The 25940-nt window shown below is 37.6% G+C and overlaps 1 protein-coding gene and 1 long non-coding RNA gene across 6 annotated transcripts in view; one reads left to right on the plus strand and one right to left on the minus strand.

The window, feature by feature from the left end:
* The window catches only part of LOC110358249 (uncharacterized), a 37220-nt gene extending 23267 nt beyond the window's left edge, over positions 1-13953 (plus strand). The window contains exons 2-7 of the long non-coding RNA XR_002412510.2: positions 8031-8157; positions 10905-11047; positions 11241-11356; positions 11717-11905; positions 12634-12784; positions 13874-13953. This is a non-coding gene — a long non-coding RNA (uncharacterized LOC110358249). The remainder of the gene's footprint in view (positions 1-8030; positions 8158-10904; positions 11048-11240; positions 11357-11716; positions 11906-12633; positions 12785-13873) is intronic.
* The window catches only part of ZNF804A (zinc finger protein 804A), a 227557-nt gene continuing 207825 nt past the window's right edge, over positions 6209-25940 (minus strand). The window contains exons 11-20 of one of the 5 annotated variants that reach the window (XM_065068964.1): positions 21881-23423; positions 20024-21611; positions 19105-19201; positions 17325-17439; positions 16239-16772; positions 15925-16076; positions 15422-15585; positions 13811-13942; positions 9467-9562; positions 6209-8434 (exon numbers count right to left, since the gene is read on the minus strand). The gene's annotated coding sequence lies outside the window, so the exon portion shown is untranslated. Of the gene's footprint in view, positions 8435-9466; positions 9563-12955; positions 13943-15421; positions 15586-15924; positions 16077-16238; positions 16773-17324; positions 17440-19104; positions 19202-20023; positions 21612-21880; positions 23424-25940 lie in introns of those variants that run through there. The other 4 variants (XM_065068963.1, XM_065068962.1, XM_065068961.1 and 1 more) reach the window with 4 other exon arrangements.

Raw genomic sequence — 25940 nt, forward strand, 5'->3', positions numbered from 1 at the left:
AATAATTAAGTTGCTGGTTTAAAAAAGGACTAGGTCTGAATTAGTTGGTTTTGTGATTAGCTCTCATTTTCCAAAAACTTTAATCTACCAGGTACCAGATAAGAGAAGAACTGTGCAATTTATTTTTAACGTAAAAGTGTCAAAGAGTGAGAATAAAAATGTCAGGAGAAATTCCATTCTATTTTGAGCTAATATCTTTAAAGGTTTCCAGGCTGGTTTGTCCAGTCCCTTTCATAAAGAAATGTTGAGGGGTGGAGGTTTATCAATGTTTTAGGTGTAAGCAAAACTTTAAATGGATTGTTGTTTTAAATTAATGGCTGTGGTAGCAAAAGTGTCTTTTTAACATTTTAAAAGTACTATGGAAGCATGTGCTTCAATGGGACAAAGTAATGGCCATCTTGTCGGTTTGGCTGATGACACACACATAAAATAGACAGTAAGTTGTTTGTATTGTAGTGGTTTTAAATAAGACCAGGAACTGAAAAATGTCATTTCCTTGTCTGTGTCTTTTGGGGTCAATAATACCATCTTCCTTCAAAAATCTCAGCAATGTAGATAGGTTTGTCATCATCTTCAGTAGAGCCAGGATTTTTCTTTTCTAAGTGTGTAAAGCCCATTTAAAGGCTGGGCTATAAACCACCTCTGTGAAACACTTACAGATATTCAGATGAAATTCCATAAATTAGTTTCAATGCAATAAACATTGTTACCATTTTTATTTAATGGACTTCGTACCAAAGAGGAAGCATTCTAGTATAGTGCAGTAGTGTTGGTGATATGAGACGTGGATGTTGCCTTTATGACTTTGAAAACATACTCACATAATATATATCCCACAACCTCACACTCCATTACTGAGCTGAGAAGACTTAACATGTTGCTAAGACTGGAAATATATTAGCTTATTTGCAGTCATCATAGTGTATACCTTTGGGCTTTGTCTTTAATCTATGGGATGATCTGTTCTTCATTGCAGTCTGCAGAACTGCCCTTGCCTGAAATCAGACTGAAATCATAATGTTGTTTGGTTGTAAAATTCACAGCATCAGCTCAGAAAATTCTTCTGTGTTGATTTTTGAAATTTAGAAATTAATTTCTGAGATGAGCAAAAATTAACTACAACTAATAAAAGTACTGAAGGGGAGGAGATAAATCAATAAAGGAAGGTGGAAAATATAGATACTACATTAATTGCTCATAATTTCGATTCACTTCATCCAGAAGGGTCAAGTGACTGTTTTTGAAACTACTTCGGTCAGTAAATTACTTGGTAAAATCATAACCTGGGAATTCATAGAACAAGGTCAAAATAGCAGGAAAACCAAAGGCAGGATTGGACACTACGAGCAAATGTGCAGGATAAAATCATGCTTTCTAGAACTTATTTTAGGCCAGGAATACTTCTGCCACGTGTTCATGAATTTAATGCATGCTGAGAAATTAATAACAGAGCAGCAGCAATTACAATAGAATTTTTTTTCAGGCTATGCCAACGATAGAGAAAACTATTTTACTTGAAATGTTTTCTGGTTTACCTGGCTACCTTAGCTTGAATTTTGGTTTTGTCTCATTCATGTTAAAGTAGATATTTTCTATCAAGTTGACATATTCCACATGACAAGAACCTAAGATGGAAATTATTATGATTTTGTGTGAAAAACATGATTATTTTAACTGTTAATAGTCACAAGTTTTCTTAAGATATTACACAAAATTCTAAATTCTCTTTGATATTCTGGTATATTTTTAGGCATACTTAAACAAAACAAAGAAAACAAATCAGACTTCTATGAGAGGGAATCTAATGACTTTCAGAGGTAAAGATAAACCACACAGGATTATAGTCTTTACTACCTAAGCAAGCAGAACTTCAAGATTAAAAGTAGTGATTAAAATCTTATCTGTTTTTAAATATATACAGGCTATAACCACTTTGTGATTAGCAGATATATTAATATGAAGTCAAGTTCTCTCTAGGATTATTCAGAGCTATTTGTCTGTACTCCAGAGTTTTTAGACTTCATATTTTAAAAAGACAGCTGTACAAAGAATGCATTACTCAAATAATTAAAATAACAGCCCCAAGCCATTTTTTCATGCAAATTTATTACCCCACCCAAACCTTCATGATTAACAGAGACAAGAACTCATGTCAGCAAAATACTACTTGTCCAAAAGACCAAAGAGGTGCTTTTTACTTGCAGAGTACACTTTTATCATCTCTCTGTAAAAATCTCTTGAGATAATTAGTGGAGAAATAGCTATGGTTCACTTGCGTTTAATATTCATTTTTTTTAGTCCTCTCCTGTTGTTTCAAACTTATTTTTATCTGTAAGTGGAAAACTGAGGAGTAATTAGGTTTCTCTATTTTCAAAAGTTTGAAAGTCATACTGGTGGAAGCATTTAGGTGCTACAATGATTCTGTACAGTCTTTTTTTGCAATCTGGGAAGAATTAAGGATATGATACAGTGTATTAATTATGTGATTGCTTCTTGAGGGGATGGAATTTTAATTCCTTTAAAAAGCAGCAGACTTCTCTTATTGAAAGATGCTGCGATGATCTTCTTGGGCAAGACGAACTCTCCCTGCAGTATCAGAAAGGCTTGAGTGCAAGCCTGGGTTGCCTGTAGATCTTTCTGACGTGCTCGATATCAGAGAGGTTGTTTGGGGAAGCTGCTTGTTTGCTTTCTTTTCCAAGGTAAGCAGTGGGTAAATCCTTTCATGGGGTATGTGTATACATGTGCACATACATGTATATATAAATGCACATATAGGTTTGTCTACAGGGAGTGATAGGAATATAAACCAGTAGATAGATGCATTGACATCTTCAGCAGGCTGTTAATATAAAATGATTTTTGAAGCATAACAACATCAATTTTAGTAAGATAGGAGCTGGTGTCCTACTTTGACCAGATACAGCTTTGTAACATATGGGAAGAACAGACATTTGTAGATACCAGTCTTCATCTGTAGCTAAATAAATGTTAACCCAAATACAAAACATGAATACATTACACAGCATGAAGAAAGAGAAATAAGTATGTTTTATTGTTAATGTGAGTAGTATAAACAGAGCTAGAGACAATGTATGTCCTAGCTGCTTAGTCGAAAATTAGAACCGTAGCCTCGCTAAGGCCGTTAACCTAACCAGTTAGCTATTGTCTTACATTTAATACATAATATGTTTGAGATTATAACCTTAGACTGAGTGGTGGCACGGGTATAGGTACAGGTATATGACCATTTTGTTCTGCTGATTGTACTGCTAAGCCTTTCCTCTGTGTTCTTAGCCTTTTTCTTTGCTTGCTTTTATTCCTATTTATACCTTAAAGGCCTACTAAAGATGTTATTTTCAGCAATATTTATCTTTCCTTACTGTTTAATTCTTCTAAATATTTATAGATGGCTGTATTCTCACTCAGTAGGCACTTGGCTAATCTATAGAAATTTATCTCCTTTTGTAATTTATTCCCTCCAGCCTCTTGCCCAGTTACACATAACTTTAATACAAATTAAACGTGCTTCAAACCTTATCCATCAGCAAACCAAGAACAACAATTCATCTTATTAAAGCGTGCTAGCTTAAGCCAAAAGAATGGAAACCTGAGGTTTTCAAGAGGAATCAGGAGAGGATTTGGCAAAGCAGAACAGTCGCCCATTCCTGCACTGATCAGCCAGAGCTCACTGCTGCTCGTTTGCCCACATTTCAGTTCTGTTTGAGGCCTGACCGCTAAATCAAACACAGATCACACAGGTGGGCTGCCCTGTGGTGACCGGTAGCATGTTAAGCATAAAATGCCCCTGAGCCCACAAAACAGTAGATCAGGGGCCCCAAAAACTCTGTGTGGAAGCAAATGTATAACACAGAGATGCATTCGATGACCGTTGCTTATGTGAATAATCTTAGAGAGCTGATGGTGCTCTTCTACTTGGGGGCAACCTGGAAGCTTTCTAATGATTGAGAGCCTTTAGATTTAAACAAAACAAAACTCATTGCAATGTGAATACAAGTACAGAATTCAAAAGCTTTCCGGAATATTTCATTTGTACTCTTATTTATTTTGTTTCTTTATCGTCATCAGCAGCAAAATGTAACTATGAAACGTATTTGAGCTTTATGAAAGATTTTGTTGTTTGCTTGTGTGTTGTTTTTTCATTTGATTGTTTGGTTGAGGTTGTTTCGGGTTTGGTTTTTTGTTTTGTGGTTTGTTTTTTTTTTTTTTTTTTACGTGGAAAGCTTTGACATATATATGTGGATTTTAAAAGCCTGAAGGTTTTCTCATTTAAACAGATTTCCTGAAGGGGGGAAAAGAATAATTCACTGGTTTTTGCTTGCAAATATCCCGTGCAGGAGGATAGATGTAACAGAATGATTCATGCTTAATTATTAATACGTAGTGGCTATCAAGCTTACTTCTTGAGATTATCCCTTCTTAGAGTATTTGGGCTTGCTTTGAGTCGGTATCAGTTAACTATGCTATAAGTAAAAGAAAAGTTAAGCTGCTTCTTGATATTTAGGAGCAATGGAGTAATGTCAATGGTGTAGAAATAACATCTGTGTGCAAAATCCCCGAAATCAACAGGAATATTCCAGAAAGCTTTTGTGGCTTTGGATCAAACCTGTATAAGTTCGGGAGAAAATTTGCATTCACATCCATTTGCCCATGCAGATGTCTGTTCTGTATTCAGAATAAACAATTGCACACATCAGCAACTGTTTTCACTTGCAAATACGAATACTGTGCATATGGATTTTATAGGAGCTTTATGGAAATAGTCCCTTTAATAACATAGCCAGTAGCACCTCCTGTTTCAGTGGTGTCATTCTAGAATGATCGTTGCTGCCACAGTTGCCCAACAGTTGTGAAATCTTATTTCTGAAATTGCATGTTTGTAGGTTACTTAAAGTCAGCTTTGGAATGGAGCAAGACAAAGAAATAGTGCTTCAGTGATGAACACAATGTATGAGGTTAAAATCTTAATGTTTTGTTAGATTTAATAACTCTTCGGTTTAGCCATCTGAAAAGGGTCACTTAGTCACTCTCAAGTCAACCAAATATGTAAGGTGTCCCCAGAAAGACTTTATTGACAGTGGTCTAAAATAGGCCCATAAGATATCTGGTGGGTCATAATTCCTTTCAGAGCTATTTATCCTCCTCTAATTATTTAGAGGACCCAAGGGACATAAGTGCTGCCTTTCATCTGGGGATGAACCTAATAATATTAATTTCCTCTGATATACTTATTTGTATAAAATGTTTTTCTAAGATCAGCTGGAATAGACCGAGTAAGAAGGAGCTCAAGAGAGACCTTACTTTGGCGTGGCCTTTTGTTATCTTTCGTTGCGATATAGGAAGCTGAGCCTTGCAAAGTTTATAATGGTACTTTTTTTTGGCATTGTCACTTGAAAACAAATTTTGCCTTTTAGACATGGCAATAGAGAAATCCTACACCGCTGGGAGATCATTAGAAAGAGACAGCAATTCTCTTGAATGAGCCTTCTCCCCATATCCCCCCGTCAATCCAGGGAATTTGCAGTTTGCTGCTGGCCAGTGCCAGGGAGCAGTCCGGATGCCTTTGTGCACCTGGGTCACTGATTGGGCCGGGCGAGCAGGGAATCACTGCCGCTCTGAGGCTCTGGCACCAGCATGCCCAGACCAAGCGCTCTTGTTGCTTGCGCTAGTGGCTGGAGGCCAAGTGACAACTGAGCCCCTGTTGTTTATAAATATGTTTAGCTTGGATTCAAATCCATAAATATAAAATAGTGTTTTTTTCTATATCAGCTCACAGCTGCCATGGTTGAAATCCCCAATCAGCATGCAGAGGTTATATTTTAGTTTGTCTGTGTAACGCCTTCTATCCACAAATCAGAACAAAGAGGGACTTTATTTATCATTTACTCTCTCTGCTTGCTGGAAGCACAGAGACTGCACTGCATTTGTCACAGAGGCTGACAGAAAGCACACAGATCTAGGTATTCCTTGTTGCAGGCAGACGTGTGCTGCTGACAGCACCTGAGAAAAATCTCCAGGCTGCTCTAATTTTTCATACTAGCCGTGTTCAGCGTTCAGTGGCACAATTGCAGCAATTTGGTTTTGTTATGCAGAATACACAAGGATGTTTAATTTCATAACGCTTGGAATGCCTGATTATTTATATGTAACTGTCGCGAAGACACCCCCAAAGCCAATTTTAGATGGACAATGAGTTCCAAAACAGATTTTATTCTAGCCAGAAAAGTGTAGCCAATAAACTGATGAGAGACAGGGTTTATGCAATTATTTAGCACTCTGACAACATAAAATACAGATTCGGATATCGATTGAGGAGACTATTGGGGTACAACAACAACATAATAATAATAAGGATCCACAATGTGCACGCATTCACAATAAACAAAACCAGAGGCCTCTCACTAAAGGGTACCCAGAAGAAATAATCACTTGCCTGGGTTAGGTGAGGGCTCACTCCAGGATATATCCAGCAAAAACCACTCACCACAGGAGGAGGTGAGGTGCTTTCGGTCCCGCAAAGTCTCCTTAAACATTTTCCCAGTCTAAGGGGAGGGTTCCAGTTCACAGACCTGATGCTTTGAGCAGACCACTCCAAGGGGGTCTTTGGTGGGGACCCTGTTTTACAGCCTGGACAGATCTGGCTGTGGGCATTACAACATTGTCCAGAAGCTTCTCAGCTTCTCTGGGCACCTCCTTTGTTGAGGACCCTGTCAACTGACCAAGGGTCCCACTCCTCATGCCCCGCAGCCGTAGGTAGGTGAAGTCACCCTGCCCTGGGGTGGGGGAGGATGTGACTGTCAGCACTTTGGCCCACCCTAGATACATATGTTGGGACAGGTGACAGGTACAGTGGGGCACAAAAGGTTCTAAAAGAGCCATCAACTGCCCTGTTGAAGGCTCCAGATCTCAGGGGGATGTACAACTCCACAGTAACATCTTGAGGACTGACTGGAAACCTTTTTATTCATCAGGTCTAGCCTAAAATGTATGGAAAGCTAGTAGGTGCTCTTCAGTGCAAAAGCAACCTGAGCAATTATGTTGTTTCTTTTATACAAGGGGCTCTCAAATGACATATGCTACGCAGTCTTTTATCTCGCCAGTCTGCTCTGATAATAGAGGGTGTTAAGGGGGGAGAGGTGGGGAATCTCTGCTGCCCTGCATTCTTGCTTTCTGCAGTGGGTCCTGCTGTTATTTTTAGTTTTGAAAAAATTGGCAGCTGTTGGTAGAAAGTTACTGGGTTTTCTCGTTCTGTTATCTGCCTATACCTGTCACTTCCTGAAAAATTGAAAGTTGGTTAAAAAGCACCAGGGACACCAGATGTAGAAATTACCACAGATGTGAATGCTGAGCATCAGATCGCTTCAGATGGAGGGTTTGATTCGACACTGGTTGAGAATGAGTAGGCATTGCTAGGCTCCTGTTCTTATGGTGTTTAGTAAATGCTGTGTTAATCCTCTAATCTTTGGGTAATTTTTATTTTTCAGCTTCTTTTTGCTGATGATAGTAATCATAGGAATACTGTAAGTGTCTAGGTCAGATTTCCTTTAATTCTAAACACACTCAGAACTCAGATAAACTTTCCACAGGCCAGTTGCGTACTCAGTTCAAATAAATGGATTATCACCTTATTGCAGTCTTCTGCCTCTCTAATACTTTTTCATTCTCAAATCTATCAATAAGTAAGTCTGAAATACATGTCACTGTTGTCTTACTCTGAAAATACTTTGCAAGACCACCTATAGTTCTCGTCTCTCTTTGCTGGAGATGTTGATAATGGAAGCACTGAAGGGTACAATATTTAAGAATGCAAAAACCCTTTGGCAATTCCATTGTGACATTAATTCAAAATTGCCAGTAGCTCAATGGATATGGGGATAAAAGGGACCTCGATCTCCAAGATACCTCTGTGTAAGGCTAGGAGTGATGCTCTGAGCTTTTCTAGACGATTGTAATAACATGCTGAACCCTTCCTAATAGAAATTTGACCAAACTATTTTTTTTTCCTTCCCTAGAAAACTCTCTCTGATTGTATCTGCAAACGTCCTGTACCAGATGGGAAGCCCACAACAAGAAGCGAAGAGCCATTTTCCTGCATACCCTGTACATTATCTGCCTCTTGAGCAGAACTGAAAAGAATAGGTAAGGAACCTCAGCAATGAAAACTGCAAAACAAACTTTGGAAATAGTTACTCTTGTTAGTGGTTCCCATTGATGTAGGAAATCACGTTAAGGACTGTCAGAAACATCAGTATCAAGGAAAAAACCTTGCCATTCTTCTACTTCTTCTACATTTCATTCCATGCTGTAATGTTCAGGTGAGGCTTTTTTCCCTTCTTTTTTCCCTTCAGTTTTGTCCACTTCTCTGAGCATTTCAGCTTGTGTTCATTTTTCCCTCTTGTGTTTTCTTCTGTGTATGCTTTAAAGAAAAAAGATGACACTTGATTGAAAGCATAAGCATGTTATTAATTACAATACCATATAAACTCAGGGTTTATTTAAGGATTTTCTCTATCAAATTTCAGAATGCTGATGATTTTTTTTAATACCATTTGAACAGCTTAGTTCAAGTAGTACGCAGGATTACCATATGTATTCAGTTTATTTCAGTATGAATTGATACTTATTTTAAGGTAAAAGTTTTTGGATTGATTTCTGTTGTCTCAATTAGTAGCTGATGGCAATATTATAGGAGTGCCTATATATAGTGACATTAAATTTTCAGATGTTTCACTGTGTCCCTTTCTAACTTTATGAAATACTGCAGTATCTGTTTCTATTGCTTTTAAGTGATATGTTAAACTTGGCAAAAGAAATAACCTCAAACTGTTGGTTTTTTCATATATGTACTAGTTTTTAAAACCATAAGCTTTTAAAAATCTAGTGGAAAAAAACTTTGAAATCCCTGTGCATTCAGAGGTGATGTTTTAATATACAGTACAAATTCTGTTGCTCAGTTTTGCATCCAAACCCCAGAGAGAAGTAGGAATTAGATATTCGTACATGAAAAATAGTTTTACCTATGTTTGTTGTCATCGGCAGCAGCTTGGATTGGTATTTATTGGTATTTTAGACACTCTATTTCAGTCTTTGAAAAAATAAAAAACACAGAGCAAGCCCACATTTGTAATTCTGTTTTTTTAGCTTTTAGGGATTGTTTTCCTTTGTCTTCCAGGCTGCTTACACCTTATTAAAACTTAAGGCAGTGGTAGTGTCTAATATCACACAGTCATGTAGAAACGTAAAGTTACAGAATTTTTTGGAGTCTTTGTCTTGCAGTCTACGAATTATTGTCATGTAGCAGCATTATTTCCTTTTGAAGTTACTAGTTTTTCCTTAAAAATATTAAGAAACATCAATTTTGAAAGTATAATAAAGAGAAATTATTATAGGTTAGAAGCTTAGATACTCATAAATACAGACAAATGTTCCGTGAGAACTCTAGACTTACCACTTAATTCTGGAGACGTGAAATTATTCAGTGCAGGTCAACGGTGTTTAACAGTATCACTGAGGTAGATTCACACAATAATTTAGAGGATGATCACTAATGAAAATTCCAACAAAAAAGTCATGGTTAGTTGTTTGTGGGTAAGATACACATTAGTTTTTTTAATTTGTTCAAATATGGTGATGATCTTTAAGTGTAGCAACGGTCAGGGTAGTTGTTTGTTGCCAAAGAAAGACTCCCTACATTCCTAATGGATAATTTGTATATAGTGTGGTGTTTGTATCCAGTCAAAGATCATTGCTTTCCTGGGGCTAAAAACTGTGTAAGTGTGCAGCAAAAGGATAACACCTGTGCCAAAGAGTTTACAGATTAAATATCTGAGCAGAAATGCAATATGTTTGCTGCTGTATAAACACAAGATGACACAAAGATCATGCAGTGGCTTTTAGTATTTATATATTATTATATAGCATTATAGCATTTTAATAGGTCTTCTCAACGTGTATATTGTGAAATCACCAAGCTTTCCTTTTGAGGTAAATCTCTGCAATGTAAACTTTTAGGTCCATCTGCTGTTTGACTTTGTCTGCTTACAATTCTTGTTTAAAACTCCAAGGCAGAAGCACAGTAGAGGATCTTAAAAGGAAATATTTGAGGTGTAATACTGTTTAAAATATTTATTAGTGATTTGGGAAAATCCTCTGTGCATGGGAAATTTTCAACTGATGCTATAAAACAGAAGTCAAGGCTGCACCTGTTTATAAACAGAGAACCAAATGCCTTTCAAGTGGTATAACAAAAGTAATATTAACTTAAATTAACTGCATATGATACTAATATCACAAGATGTTCTTTAGAAAGTGATGTCCTCTGGCACTGTGAACAAGAACTTCTGTAGGTCATCACGTGGATGTGAAAGAATATCAAGAAGAGCTACTGCAATCGGTCACCTTTATTGTTTTTCTGTTTATGGAAAGGACAGTGTATGTGTTGAGAAGTGGAAAAGATCTGGAAACTTTTCTAGGCTTGTTTAGATAGCCAAATGTAAGGTGAGCAGCTACAGGAATATCTTACAATTACATCAGTGTAGAAAATATCAAGATTATTTTGTTTAAAATACTGGTACAGAATTGAATGGATAGAGATTGACTATGAATAAATTTAAACTTCATATAAGGAGAACGTTTTTGACTACTCAAAGAGTAAATGACATTGGTAATGCCTTCAGATCTATACTGCATTGGTGTTTTTTTGTTGTATACTGTGGCTTCATTTCCAGTGCTTTGTTTTATTATATTTCAAGCCTGGTCTAGATAACAGTTTTGAGGCTAGAGCGTTTTACTTGGCAAACCACACATTGTTGCATGTACCATGTGTGCTGCTTTGTGGCATCTTTGGGCACAGAAAGTAATGTCTACATTTGTATGTGGCCTTGTAGGAACTCCAGGACAAGGACATCTGAAAAAAGGTCAGTGGCAGCAACTCCAGGAGATGGTCTGGATTCCTCCACTGAGAACAGCAAAGGAAAGGAAGGACAATAGCAGTTTTGTTTTTCTCAGATCTGTACTAGCTTTTAAAATGGTAAGCTTTTAAAAAAAAATTTAAAAAATCTCTTCTATCAAGAGACGTAGTAGAAAAAAACTTTTAATATCTGTGTGTTTGGAGGTGATGTTTTAATATAGCTACAGTTTCAGTAGCTGCCCTCTGTCATGATAAATTTTTTTGCTGGCCTGAATGTTCCTTTTTTCTTACAGCTTTTTTTCTTTTCTTTTAGAAGAACTAGTAGCCCAGAGGCAGGCAGTCTCGCAGTGGACTTAGTTACACTTGAAAAACATGTGCCAAGTTCCATACAGGCGAAACAGAAGAAACGAAGATTACCTTCAGCTGCCCGTAAGTACTTGTACTTTGTTCTATCTCTGGAGAGTCTGTATAAAGCAACATACATACATTCAATTTGTACAAATCCAGATGTTTCTCCCAAATGTACGGATACATTTATGTGGTAGCATCTAGATGCTTTTTAGTTAGCAGCTTTTCATTTTGTTGTTAGCTCTGCCAGACATTTCTAGCAATTTGACTGTGATTATGTCTGCTATGTGTACACTTATCAAGTGGCCCATTTTTTTTTAGTGAAACAGAAAGATTTAAAAGCATTCTAAGAATCACTGGCTTGCTTGAAATGCTTTGAGTATATTGGTTTCACAAGAGTCCAATCGATCTGTTGATTGTGGATGTATCGCCCTTCAAAAGCGACAGCACTGCTTGCCAGGACAGAATGCAGCAGCGATGCCACTCGTGCTCCTCATCTACCTTCCAAGGAGCTTGCTGTAAAGAGAAATCTGAAGAAGCTGTCTGGCCTGTGAAAACACCTCAGGGGATCTTGTTCTTCTGCGGAGGAGTGTGATTGATGTACTACTTAGAATGAACATACTGGACTTGGTATGTGTTGTCTGATTTGTCAGTAAATCTTCAGATGTTGAGCTGCTGTAGGGTCAGACTGTGAGCCCCAGTTACACGGGAGTTATCATAAAGGCCTTCAGGCAATTTTATTTTCAGGGAACTGTTTGTTAGAAATTATACTGTATGATTCATCACAGGGAATACAAATACCACAATTAAACAATTATCTGGTCATTTTAAAATTGAAGGCATTATACCAATAAGATGCATTTAATCAGGCATGGAAATAGGAACCCCCGTAGGCTTGTGCCTACATTAGCAGCACCAGCTGTAGTGCGTGCTGTGTTTTATGATGGGGTCACATTTCTCCGGTCAGAAAAAGACTAGGATTGCCCATGAATTGTTGTTCTGAAATAAATGGTGCATAAAGAAAGACCAATCATCCACCAAAGTTGAACTTTAGACTTCATTTCTGCAAACATGTCTGTCTCATTCTTCATACCCAGAGACAGGTTTAATTTAAACGTTGAACTTGAAAAAAAACCACAGGATTTGGCTTCCATGTCTTACAGATGCCACAGGATGCAGTAGCTTATGATCTTACTGGATGATTTTTTTCCTCCCATCATTTTACGTGTGTTGACGTGTTTTGTGAAGTGTCTCCCAACTCAGTTTCCTCTAATAAATGAGATGATACCTTACAAAAGATACCACTGTCCTTCTCAAAAAGTTAATGCAAATCATTCTGTGTGGCTCCTCTATTCCAGGTAATGATTGCTTTAGAAGTCAGGTTATCTGCAGGTACGCACCAGATGACACTCACTGCATTACGCACCGGCAATGTACACAGCAACGTGGCAATACAATGAGCTAGAATCAAACTCCACCATGCTATTGTTTGGACTAATCAATGCATATGTAAGTACTGAACCTAATTACAGCTTTGGTGCAGGAACTGGAAATGTCAGTGATGAATTGACAGAGAGAGAGGGAGAGAGAGGAAGAGAGCAAGTGAGGAAGAGAGAAAGAGGAGTGAGTATGACTGCAAGACTACTTGCATGAAAAGATCAGTTCAATACACACACCACCTTTAATGGAATCCTTACATCATTTTACTTTGACTTTAGTTGCATCATCGCATAATTAACTTCTATACATTAATATTTACATAATTTCAATATTCACAGCATTTATATTATATTAAGATACATTCAAATACATTACATATTCATATGGTTTCAATTTAAATGCATTGCAAATTCATACTACTTAAATATCCTACTCATAATTCATATTGTAACTTTTTATAACGCTTTTAGTGTTACGTTTGCTTACATATTGTATTTATTACATAATAAATTATATATACTTATTACTTATATCTTTTATATACCATATATATTACTTATATAGAAATATAGATATGTAAATATAAATTATAGTAAAGATTTATAAATACATAGACATATTGTTATGCAAATTATAAAAGTATATATAAACTACCTATAATTATATATAGATGTTAACAAATTATCATTACATAATTAAAAATCACATACATTAAATAACTATGCAATAATAAATAAATTACATAAATTATTACATATTAGGTTTAATTAAATATTATTATTTTCTGATACATATTTAAATATTATTTAAATTCTTTCACAATGTCTCATAATCCATATGTGGGTTTTGGCACTACTGTCAGGGTGATAGAGTATTTATAGTTGTGTCTTGGCGTGTGAGGCTCTAGTGCATCGCAGAGGAAGCACAGACTTAGTTCCTCACATGCAGTGTCCTACAACATTCTTTTAGGATTTGACATAGTTCCTTGCAAGGCTGTAAGGTGTGCAAATGCTGCTGCATTGCGTTTTACATTATCATAATGCAATCCACAACTCTAATTATCAGTGTTAATCAAGTTCACAGTACTGTGCTTACTGCCTCACTGCCAGCTTTCTTGAGTGCCCACTCTGGTTTCCTTCACTGGTTTCATAATCTCAGCTTCCAGGTCATGCAGCTGACATGCTGTGGTGCCTTTTCCATCGCCTCTGGTGCCATCATCTTTGCTCCCTGAAAGAAGGATTGAAACAAACAAAGAATAAATAGAAAAGCCTCCTACTCATATCACCACAACTGAATAAAAATTAAACAGGTGAGATTATTTTTTCTTACAGACATACTCTCAGCATGAAAATACGTTTATGCCCTTTGCTCCTAATAGGCACAGTTACTCAGTTGCACCAAGACACTTCACCACCTAAAGTCGACAAGTACCAGTGCCTGGTAGTTACTTAAACTTTCTATGAGGTTGCGAGCAAAGACATGTACATCTTTAAATATTCATATTTAACCTATTAAGTTGTTCAAAAACACATGGTAAGGTACATACCAAATTATTACTGGATAAAATTTACAGTATTCTGTTACTGTCTCTGGATTTCATCTGACCATAAGTCTACACTTATAAAATAGTATTGCATAAGTTACTTTTTGAGAAGTACTTTGATACTGTAGTGATGAGTGCTGCAGAGCAGGGGAAGCACGAGATAGTTAACAGCTCTGCCTTCAGAGAGAATTTCAATAGTGTACAGGAAATGAAGCCTGGAATCACTCAGGGAGCACCCTTCCATGCTGATGTACGAAGAAGGGACTAAATTAAGAATACAGAGAACCATAATTGTGCTTTTTCCAACCTCAATAATCTTTAACAGTATTTGGTTATGTTTTCCTCTATGTAAAGATACACACCTGTATTTTCTATATAGTTTATGTCACAATTCCAGTTAATAAAGCATATATTTTTCAAATTCAACATGGTACTTTATGGGTTGTGTCTCTCTGATTTGCGATACTTTGAGGTTGATCGTTTCATTAATTGCTCTGGATGTTAATGGTCATTTAATCGTATGCTGTGTAATCCAGCAAGCGCTATTTTGTAAAGGTTAATTAAGCCTTTAGGCAATTACGATCTTTACAAAATTCCCCGACCTTTGTATAATAGCTTGTTCCTCTCAAAATTGCTATTGACAGTAAGTGTTTCACCAAGGGAGGAAAAAAAATCTCTGCCTTTGTAACTGTTGAGAGCAGAGATGGGGGCAGACAGCAGAAGAGACTGAAGTAAGAGGCATCATTAAGCTTTTCACAATATATAAGCAGAAAGAGCTATCATTACTTCTTTAAAACTGTCATTTTGAACATGTTAAATCCCTTTGGAAAATAATAACAATATACAATAATAATATATTCATTTCAAACTTTGCTAAATGGAAGCTGGTTAGCATTGATAGCTGAGTAGCAATCTAATTTTTCTAGTCCAAAGTTCTGGATGTTTGCATTTCTATTCTGCAATACGATCATAAAATTTATTTACTGCTGCAGCTTCCTGAGTGGTGTTACAGGTGTATGGGACCCCTGTGAAAATATTGTCACAACATACACTACTAGTTAAAGGAGAGAGTAGTGACTATGGTTTGGTTGCTTAACAGACACTGCTATGAAATGGCTCTTCTTCAGTTAAGAAAATGCTTTTGTGGTGTAATTATCTCCTACCTCACTGGTGTTTCCCAGCTCTGTCAGTCTGCCAGAAAACCAGTTTCCTGTAAAAGCACTTGGAGACCTTTTCATTCTAAACAGCCTTGGGGGCAGCTCAAGTTGGAGTTGGAAGACACTGTATGGCAGGAATTCCACTTGGTTAAGGTTTTTTTAGTTTACAGCTGCAAACGAGAAAAAACAGCGTAAAACAGCCTGCCAAAAAGTTCCTAGTAAAAACTCTTCATTAGAATATACTGATTCGACAAAACTATTCAAACACAGGCTATTGAGAAACACGTTATTCCCTCCATTTGCCCCACCATGCTACTTGGGACAGCAATTGTTTCAAAAATTCTAAGCCAGAAAGCAGTGGAACACACAGAACTTTCTGTGAAAAGGGAAGCCTGAGTCCATCACCCTGTGACACGTGGTGGGGCTGCACAGCTCTGGCTGCCTGGGGAGCTGGATGTCCAACAGCTTCATACCTTGTGAGCAAGCAACGTGGATTTTCATATCTTTACCTCTGTTTGCAAGGCAGAGAAGCTCCGAGTTGGAAACGTGACCTCTCTGGACACTTGTCAGCTGGTCAGACACCGCGAAAAGGATTTCAGATCCTAAAGCCTTCGGCTCTGCGCTGATTGCAGAGGTATTTCTGGGGAGATTAGTGTGTGAGCTGCAAGAAACAAGAGACTCTCACCCTCTGTAATTTAGGGTTCTGCTCACTGCAGAACAATGTTAAGATTTCTTAAAGAGAAATGCGACTTAAAACAGTTTGGTGGTGGGTTCACTGTTATTTACTGCACGGGAGAAATATGCCCAGCCAAACACTGCTTACCTTCTCTCCAGGAGCCTGTACCAATTCACAAAGCAAACTTTCAGGTGTCTTCCCTCCCTGACAGCCGTTTGCTCTGTTGTCTATGTTTAAAGCTCCAGCGGCAAACTTTCAGGAGAGACCTGATAACCGTATGCAGAGCATAGTCTCAGGAAGCAAAGTTCTCGGAAAAAAAAATGAAATTTTAATGGAGTAGAGTAGCAGGAGGTCTGGCTCAAGCTGAGTACCTGTGCAGAGGCTCAGCCCAAGCATAGGAAATCGTAGACTCAAAGCGGGCTCATCCAGGCTGTTGTATTTATAGAATAAAGTGGTTGACTTGTACTCAATTGCATACAGTAGGAAGAGTATGCACGAGACTCCCTGCGCCCACAAGTTACTGGTGTTCAGTGTCCATTCTGCTTACCTGTGGGTCTCCTGGAAGGAGCTCTTGGCCTGGCTGTGGCTCAGGCCCTTCCCTCCTCTGGAGCCTGGACCAAACCGCTGCTGGTTTGGCTGGGGGGGGTCGAGTGCATCCGCCATACCCTCTATGCTTTATACCTAGAGCAAACATTTTCAAATAACATCACTATTTTTTTTATTATTAAAAAAACCCACTTGTGAATTTTTCCAATAAAACTTATTTCATACACATGGTGAAATATAATCTTAGAAGCTGAAAACATGCAGTTTAATTTCACCATGCAGCTTTTTTGGTAAGATATTTTTTCTTTGGGAACAAGGTAACCTCAGGTTGAAGAGACAGTTCATAAATATGTACAGCTGAAAACCTTAAAGCCTTCCACCTTTAAAAGTATTATTTTTGCCTGATGCACTAATCTGCCTCTGGAGAGCTAATCCTGATCTTGGCATGGTCACACACGCATAAGCCGTTAGTTTTTTTTTCTTGAGGAGGACGAGTGGCAGCTTCACTTTAATGGGAGAGCCCAGAGTACAGAAGAAACCGGATTCAGAGCTCTGCAGTAAAGATAAGACAACATCCGCTACTGCTCTGTCTTCTTTTTCTGACTTACTGAAAAGTGGCCCTACCTGTGCACTTTTTAAACCACTGTCTCAAAAGATTTCTTGCTCTATTTTGCATTTCTCACGTACCCATGATAATAAAGGCTCGGCTGCAGTGAACAGGACACGGTACCTTCACTTGCCATTTCATAATCGCCAAGAAGCTGTCAATGTGGAGCTCACCTTGCTTCAGTGCCCGGTGCCTCTGAAAGAATGGAGATTCCTCAGCTGAGAACTGTTTAATATAGTATTTATTTGGTAGAAAAAGATCTGGAGTCTGTTTAAAATTCAATACATTTGCCACTTACAGTTTCTCCTTAAAACTCAATTCCACTATGAAAAACAAAATCCACTTTCAGAACGGCTAGGAAATTGTAGCTTTTATAGCCTGCTACTCCACAGAATTTTCATCTGGTTGCCTTATGTCTTCTGTTACACTGATTTGTTTTAATCATTACATAATAACTGATATTTTCTTTGGAGCAGGTGATATTTTTCTTCTCTCTGGGAGACAAGTTTGTGAAGGGAGTCAATATCTGTTATTAAAGAAACTGACAAAGGTAGGACCAAAAAAGCTTTCAGGCATACAAGCTGGCAGCAGGAACATTCTTCTTGCATGTGCTTTTATAGAAAAAGCCTAAAACTTGAATAGAACCTCAGGAAAGTACTATAAAAATCGATAGAACTATAAACTGTGCATGATTCAAATAACGTCTTATATCTAGACTGCCACTCAAGAGTCTCCTTAGACTATGGATCCTTTTAAAGCAAAGAAACCTACTTGGCACCGATTACCACTTCATGATAACAAGAAATTTACTGCAAGACAGTATCTTATAATGACATTTAGTAAAACAATAACATTTTTCATCTAACTGAGCAGAAATGTTCGGAGACCTCACAATTTTATTAATGTATGAGTGCACATGTATGTTACAATTTAGAAGAAGTGTTCTAAGGTAGTTTGTGATACTTTACTAGCTTTACTGGATGCCAAAACTTAAAAAAAACCCTGGTGATATGCAGACTAGTGCCACAGAAAGCTAAGCAATCGTACCAAACAGTTAATTGATTTTTAGAGGATGAAAGAGTGCTACATCTAAGTTGAAGGAGTATTTTTCTTATTGTTGTATAGGACTTTAGCAGATTAAGATATGGTACATAAAAGGCCAAGTTACCTCCTCTAAAAAAAAAGAGCCAAAGCGCTCTCAAATAAACAAATAATGTAACATAAAAATCCCAATGAATTGCAAGATGATGTACTCGAATAGCAGCTAAAGCAAGAGTTGTGTTCAGGTTACTGCCAATCCAGAGGCTGCACCTGTGAGAACAACAGAGGCAGCAGAACAGGTGAAAGAGTGAGGGGGTCAAAAGAAATATTGCATAGCCATAAGCCAAATAAGAAGATTGCAGTTTTTTGCAGCACTGTGTTAAAAATGCCATTGCTACTTCTCCCTAATGCTTCTGTACTTGCAAATGTCAACATCAAAACCAGACCACTCAAGTGTCTGACTGTGATCTCTGACTTTCCGTGCTCCTTCCGTTTCAAAGCCCTGTGGATTTTGGTTTGTTTGATCCAGTCACAGAGCAAGCAAATGGAAGCATCAAAGATTTTTGCTTATCTCAGAAAGTAAGAACAAGCAAAAAGAAAAATGATTGATAAATTATTAGCTAATATAAAGGAGAGTATGATAAAGCTGTATATGATTTGAAGATTTTAGGGCTTACTACTTGTTGCAAAACTTACAGTTCACCACCTGCCATGACTAACACCATCATCTTAATAATCCATTGCTAGAACTATCACATCATCATTACTGAACAAACTATAAATATCTATTTGTAACAATTGCTGTGGATTTGTACCTACCCTCTGCACGGAGAGTTCATTGTCCAAAGGACTGCATTAAAGTTCGCAAAGGAGTGCTGCCTCTTTATTGCCATGGATCAAAGACGAAAAGGGAGAGCTGTAGAAAAGAAATGGTTTGAACAAAGATAACTACACAAACGGCAAAACCAGATTTATTTTTTTTTTTCCCCCGAGAGAGAGTATTACAGATAAACTGAAGGAACAGGAGAAATACACAGTTTATAATACTACACTTCAAGTTTATCTCATGCTGTGTTGCTCTCAGTCTCTGTCACCACCTTTTCCAAACCCATCCCTCCCTTAGCAGGAATTGTATTGTGCACTGCCTTCCACTTTCTTCTGCCTAAAAATAATTTCAAAGTGAATGCTATAGCAGAAGACTTTTTCCTCCTCCCTACAGCTATTACAGTTGTTCTGGCCCATGTTAACACAAACTCTGAAAGCCAAGTTCACCAGTTAATGCTAGGTATTAACAGCACTTTCATATTTGAGTTTTAGTTTTTTCCCTTTTATTTGGGACATTGGCTTGATCCCATGAAATGATGTGGCTAAATGACAAATGACTGATCACTTCTTTACCACTTTACCTTGAGCTACAATAATAAAAGCAATTTATGGACCTGGAGAATTCCTAGGATAAATCTGATACTTTTACAAAGTACCACACATAGTTTCTCAAGAGACAGCTTTTTTTTTTTTTTTTTTCTGATATAGCACTAGCTTTTATGCTTAGCTTTATGAAACAGTCAAATGGTCTTACATGTTACCTATGTGAAGTTTGCAGTACAAGGAGCTCCAAGGTGGTAGCAACGCTTAAGAGTTTAGTCATCCCATTCATTCCCATTTTAAAGTCTTAATGGAATTGGTCTTTTTGTTTATTATAGGTTATCTAATGTAAAATACTAGCATTAAAACTTACTTTCTAAATGAGGTTCATATGCTCGCACATCTGAAGAGCGATCCAAGCTTCTGCCGTGCTGAAAGAAGATACTTTAGTCCTTCTCTGTAAGCTCCAATGAAATAATTGCTCTTTCTGCTGTCCCTGCTATTTTTCAGGTGCATGTATTATAACAAGCTTCCTTCCAGTATGCTGGTCCTGTTACTAATACTAAAGTCTGCTTCCAGAAAACCAGTTCCATGGGGAATTTTGGTAAGAGATCTTGTACTCCATGTTTCTGTGGTGATTTATTCTCCAAGACTGATCAGATTTTGTATCAATTCTCAGAGCATCACAAATGCTTTCTGAATTTTTGGATAACCTTGTAAAGGCTGTTTTCTTTCATCATTAGTAGCAATACTCTTATGCCACCAGAGCCATGCATTTTTCCTGGGCGCCTACATGTACATTGTGCTTTGTCCGCTTTACAGAGAAACATGAGAAACAAGAAAGCAATGGCTACACTTAGTGGATGAGGAACCTAAGTTCACTGGAATACAAAGAAATGTATTTATTAAACTTGGTAGGATGCAGATCACACACAGACTGATCAATGGAGTAAGTGTGATCACACTAGAAATATTTGCTAAAGATAAAATCTGAAATCAAATTTCTAGAGTGCTAGTCTGTTACTTAGCACAACTTCTATTTAACAGTCACATGAAGTCTGATCACACCAGTTTGCCTCCCCAGTTCATAAGAATTAGGAAATAAGCGGACAGGAAGGGTCACCTCTCCAGGAGCAGTCAGAGGTATAAGAAAACTGTGGCATAAAAAGCAGACAATGTAACAAGATCTGAATAGGCTGCCAACTCCTGTGTATAACTTCTGTTGTACTGTATCAAATCCCAGGATCAACAGGGGAAAAAAAAAAAAAAATTGTCAACACTGAAATAGTTCAATAATACTGAAAGGGTAAGTGGAACGTGGTTATTTTTGTCTTACAAAAGCACTATAGCTGAAAATGATAACTACAATAATGCCAAGAACAGGAGTAACTCTCACAGAGGTGATTGTGGCAATCTCTCCCAATTACAGATCAGCTATTCTGTTCAGCCCATCTCCACAGAAGATTAAAACCAAAGCCTGGAAGGTAGAAGTAAGAAATCAGACTTCAAATCTCAAAAGTACATCGCTAACCAGTCATACCACCCTGACTTTGGAAACAGACTTTGACATATTACTTGGAAAATCTGAGTCTCCTACAGCACGGAGGGAGGTTCTTTCAATGCTTTGTTTCAAACAGATATGTACGAGCTTTAGATCTGGGGTCCAAAATTGTTTGTTTGTTTAGAAACATAATTTAATCACAAAAATAATGAGAGAAGTTCGAACTGAACACAGCCATAGAGCAGCCCCTGGGCAGAGAAATAGTTTCTGAAGCACCATATAATTTGCTCACCAAAAATACACCATGCACAGTAGTTAGCATAGCACTCTAAAACTGCCATTACAGCAGTCATACCTGAAGAAACAGTTCTTTACCTGAAGGACACTGTGTAGCTTCATTCAAGATCTCGTTCCATTTATGGCATTTTACAATCAGTTGTGGCCTCTGAACAGTTCAAACCTGTAAGGCAAAAGTACAGACCAGCCAGTCAGATGCAGATTTCACACTCCTAAAATGACCACAGAGAGCTACATGCTCCTGGACGTGTGTATTACCAGTTCTGATAGTGATTAACAGTGATGGCATGTACAGAATCTCGTTGCTGAGCTAAAGCTGGAGGGGCTGTTTGAACACTTTCCCCAGCTCCCCACCACTTGCCTAAACGTGCGCTTCCTCTGGAACCCAAGAGGAAAGGGAAGAGGGAAGGAGGATTTTCTTGTAAAACAAACCTGTTGGCAAGATGGGGAACAAGATGATTGCGAGCATCATCCTTGCTGTAAATCAGTCCCACTTTTGGAGCCTCTCATGAGAACAGCCGTCAAAGTAAATTCAGGAAAAAAAAAAAAAAAAGTATCACAATATGCCTGTCTAGATTAATTTCAGTTGAAACAGACATATTACATTTAGAAATAACTCCAGCTTCTTAAATAGTAATATAATTCACTACAACTTTTCTGGTATGTGTTTGTACACTTCAGGAGTCTCATTTCACTTTAGGCCTTACTGAACAGAAGGTATTTTAGTCAGACTTTATTTAACCAGTACTTTAATAACACACACTATTTTTCTACAGAATACAAATCCTTTTTTGTGACCACACAACGTCTTCACTCCCATCCTCCAAAATCCCACTCAGTCCCTCAGGAGAAAATTCATATGGGATTACGGAGCTGTGTGGAGATGTCACCCTGGCTTGCTGTCACAGGAATGGCAGCAGTACAGTCCCATCCATGGGGCTCTTCCCTACCAGTAGTTGTCGGTGCTGTCCAGCACATACTGTGGTTCTGTCCCATGGCAACTACTGTGCACATCAAGGGATGTCCTGGATTGGTAAAGACTGGCAGAACACCTATCTTTGAAAGGCAAGTGATAGCCTCTGCTATTAGAGAGTCACAAAAGGAATCGTGGCCATTTAAATGTACCAAGTGAGTTTTAACTGCAGAACTTTTTTCCTTACTATTTGGATGGACATAAATATTCCAATGACAGCAAATGTGCTAGGTTTGACTTTAGCTCTATTTCCAGAATGATGAACAATGTTGTATAAATAAGTCCTCCAAATGCTGGAAGAGAGAACACCACAAAGGCACTACCCTCCACACAAATTAGAGACATTTCAAGGCAGCATTCACAGCTCCTAGTTCCCTTGTAGTGAATCAGCAAAGATAAAGCACAGTAAACAGATAGACTGAAAGCCAAGTGCTCTTCCAGCTCCCTTTCAAGACAATATTGCCTGTCTGAATCTCTCTTGCCATGCTAGATTTCCACCACAGATCAGTACTTTGTCATTTTGTCATCATTTGAAACATTGTCATTTTAAAGTATACCATAGTCACAAAGAAAGTACCTGATACGTCCAAATGATGAAACACCAACTCCTGCCAGAAACAGTAAAGTGGCAACGCTTATTTTCTGCATCATTTCTATATTACAGAAGACTTATTTGTAGCTGAAAAATGTCATGTTAGCAGCCCAGAAACATTTGCAATCTTTAAATCCTCCCTTTTCCCGCTCCCCTCCCTGTGCTCTCTCTTGCTCAACCAGGTTTAAAATCTGATGGGAGCAGAAACTGCTGGAAGTTTTATTCTCTGTATTTTTTTCCAGAATTTCCTCCAAGTCATTTGTGACTATTTAGCACATACCTCAAAGAATTATGTAGTGCACCAGCTGCAAAAGCAGTAGCGATTATACAGACTGTGAAAACAAACAGGTGTTTGTCTCATCGTCCCACTGAACATTTGAGGGATGTCTGGAACAACAGCAGCCCATCATCTGTGGGGAAAAAAATGCACCTCATTGCAGACAGACTTGGCACCAGTGGCACTTTAAAGTGAGCAACAGGGAACGTGTGCTCTAAGCATAAAACGAGAGCATGATTTTATCCCAGAGCATAAGATTAAATAAGCATGCTATTGGGTGACTGAAAACAATCAAATAAAAACAAACATGAATATTCAAATGTTTGTGAGCATAAGTACAAATGGAAGCGAAACACTTGGTAGTGCCAAAAGATTGTATAGGTACTAATGCAGGATTTGGTTTCACCCGGGAGGCTTTTTTTTTTTCAGTTGTCTGAACTTGCCAGGTTAATGTTTGGACTCGATCTTAAAAGTCTTTTCCAGCCTAAATGATTCTATGCACCGAAGTTATTTCAACTGGTTCTTAAAAATGTTGGTAAAAGGCTTTTATTTGTTTACTACACACTTACAAACCACCCAACACCAAATAACTAGAGATCTGCTACGTGCATTGCAGGAGGTTATTTTTCACAAATTCCTAAATGTTTACATTTTTAAAAAATTTTGCGAAGTCTGTGAAAAATTTTAGGCATTTGTATGACATTATATATATATATATATATATATATATATATATATATATGCAGTTTGGTTCCAAGATACACCAAACAAGACCTAGTTTAAAAGCATATGCCCAACTTACACTTCCCTCACGAGGTTGCTACTTAGCTCTTTAAAAGATATTTTCTGCCTTAAAAAAAATTCTCCTTTGTTAACAGGAACATCCCGCTAGTTTTTCAAAGGTGAACATGGCATTCCCCACTTACCAGCTTAACAAGGTGACAGGCTGGTTACAGACAACACTGAGACCACAGAGGCCTCATCTGTCAGGTCACAGTCTGTCCTTAGAGAGAATAAAACTGTGCAGGAGGTTCCTGACTGAGTTCAGGTTTCAGGCCATCATCTCTGGATTATAGTACAATAAATTCCTCAGCAAAAGGGAAAAGGAATGCCAAACCAGGGCTGTAATACTCTGCAAGTAGTTTTGTGGCTGGAGAGTTTTCTGTGGTAATTTTTGAGAAGTATTGCTACAATGGACATTTGAATACTAGCGAGTGTTCTTTTGTTTTTCTTTTATGTCCCCACCAATCATAGTGATACAGAATACGCCCTTTAATGGAAAACTACGAAGGGTTTTGTACTCATCAACATTGTTTTATTTGATTTAGCAGACCCAGAACTAAGGCTATTTGATAAAGATCTCCGTTCTATCGCACGCTTTGGAATAGCTTGTATGCAGTCAGCACAGATACAGTTTTTAGAAAACAGTAAAGCAAGCTATGGAGCAAACCTGTGCTTTGATTTCTGGGTGACATCAAGCCACCAAAGAGACCATAAAGAAAAACATTCTGTATTTCTGAAAAGAACTCATGATGTAAAGCAAGTATTTTGCTTTTTAACAACCATTGCTAGGTAGCAACAGCAGATTTTCTAATTTCCCAGGCTGCAAAGAGGCTTTTTTGACATCTGCTATTTGCTGAATTCAACTTGCAAAAGTATCTCCTTTAAGAGATACTAGATCAGGACACTAAACCTTTTTTGCTCAGCATTACTCTCATCATGGTTTTCACTACAGTTACCAAGAGGTCGTCTGCTGTTTTATGCAGCCTTTCAGCATTAGCAACTAAGTGACACACATTAAATAAATAAATAGATAAATAGATAAATAGATAAATAGATAAATAGATAGACTAAAAGGTGTAATATGTTCCATCTCAGTTGTCATCTTGATAAATTAAAAAAATGGACTTGAGTTTATCAGTATAAAGAATTTGCTTTAGCTTTGAAAATGTCAGTGTGGTTCTTTTTTGTTCTTGGATTTTTTAACTTTATTTCCAAAATGTGGACGTCAAAGCAGGAGTTACCATTTCAGTACCAAGAGTGTTAAGACATGCATTTATATTAGTTTTTGCCATCCCTCATACATAGCAGAAAGCATGAATACTGCAACAGGTCTGGAAAAAAAATTCCAAGGCTGATTAAGCAGCAGTAAAGCATCACAGAAGCATGTACAGTATCATATATTTAAGGCTCATGTGAATTGCATTTGTTGTTTATCTACCTTTCTCACTTATCATCTTTGCTTTAGTTTATGTATCAGAGATCTGCATTCTGAAACGCTTGGTCTGGATTGCTAATTTGTACTATTAATAGTTACTTTTAAGAAAAAAAGTGATAAGCATAGTGATATTTATGTTTCAAATTCTAATTCAGTGCTTGCCAGACAGTCCATTAACATTTGCAAACCTGACAAGGTACTCCCACTTCTACAGAACACTAAGGATTGATTTAAAACTCTGCTGACTGAGCAGCTAGTGCTCAAATCCATTCCAGAGATAGAACTGGTGTGTTAGATTTAGTATCTTCAGATAAAAACACAGAGTAAATGGTTTTATTGTTGGTATAACCATCACACCACTGACATTTTTATTACAACCTTACGTACTTAGCTGAGGAGAAGAACTGACAGAGGAAGAGAATAATTGAATTC

This window comes from Columba livia, chromosome 7, assembly GCF_036013475.1.
Source record: "Columba livia isolate bColLiv1 breed racing homer chromosome 7, bColLiv1.pat.W.v2, whole genome shotgun sequence".
Classification (NCBI taxonomy): domain Eukaryota; kingdom Metazoa; phylum Chordata; class Aves; order Columbiformes; family Columbidae; genus Columba; species Columba livia.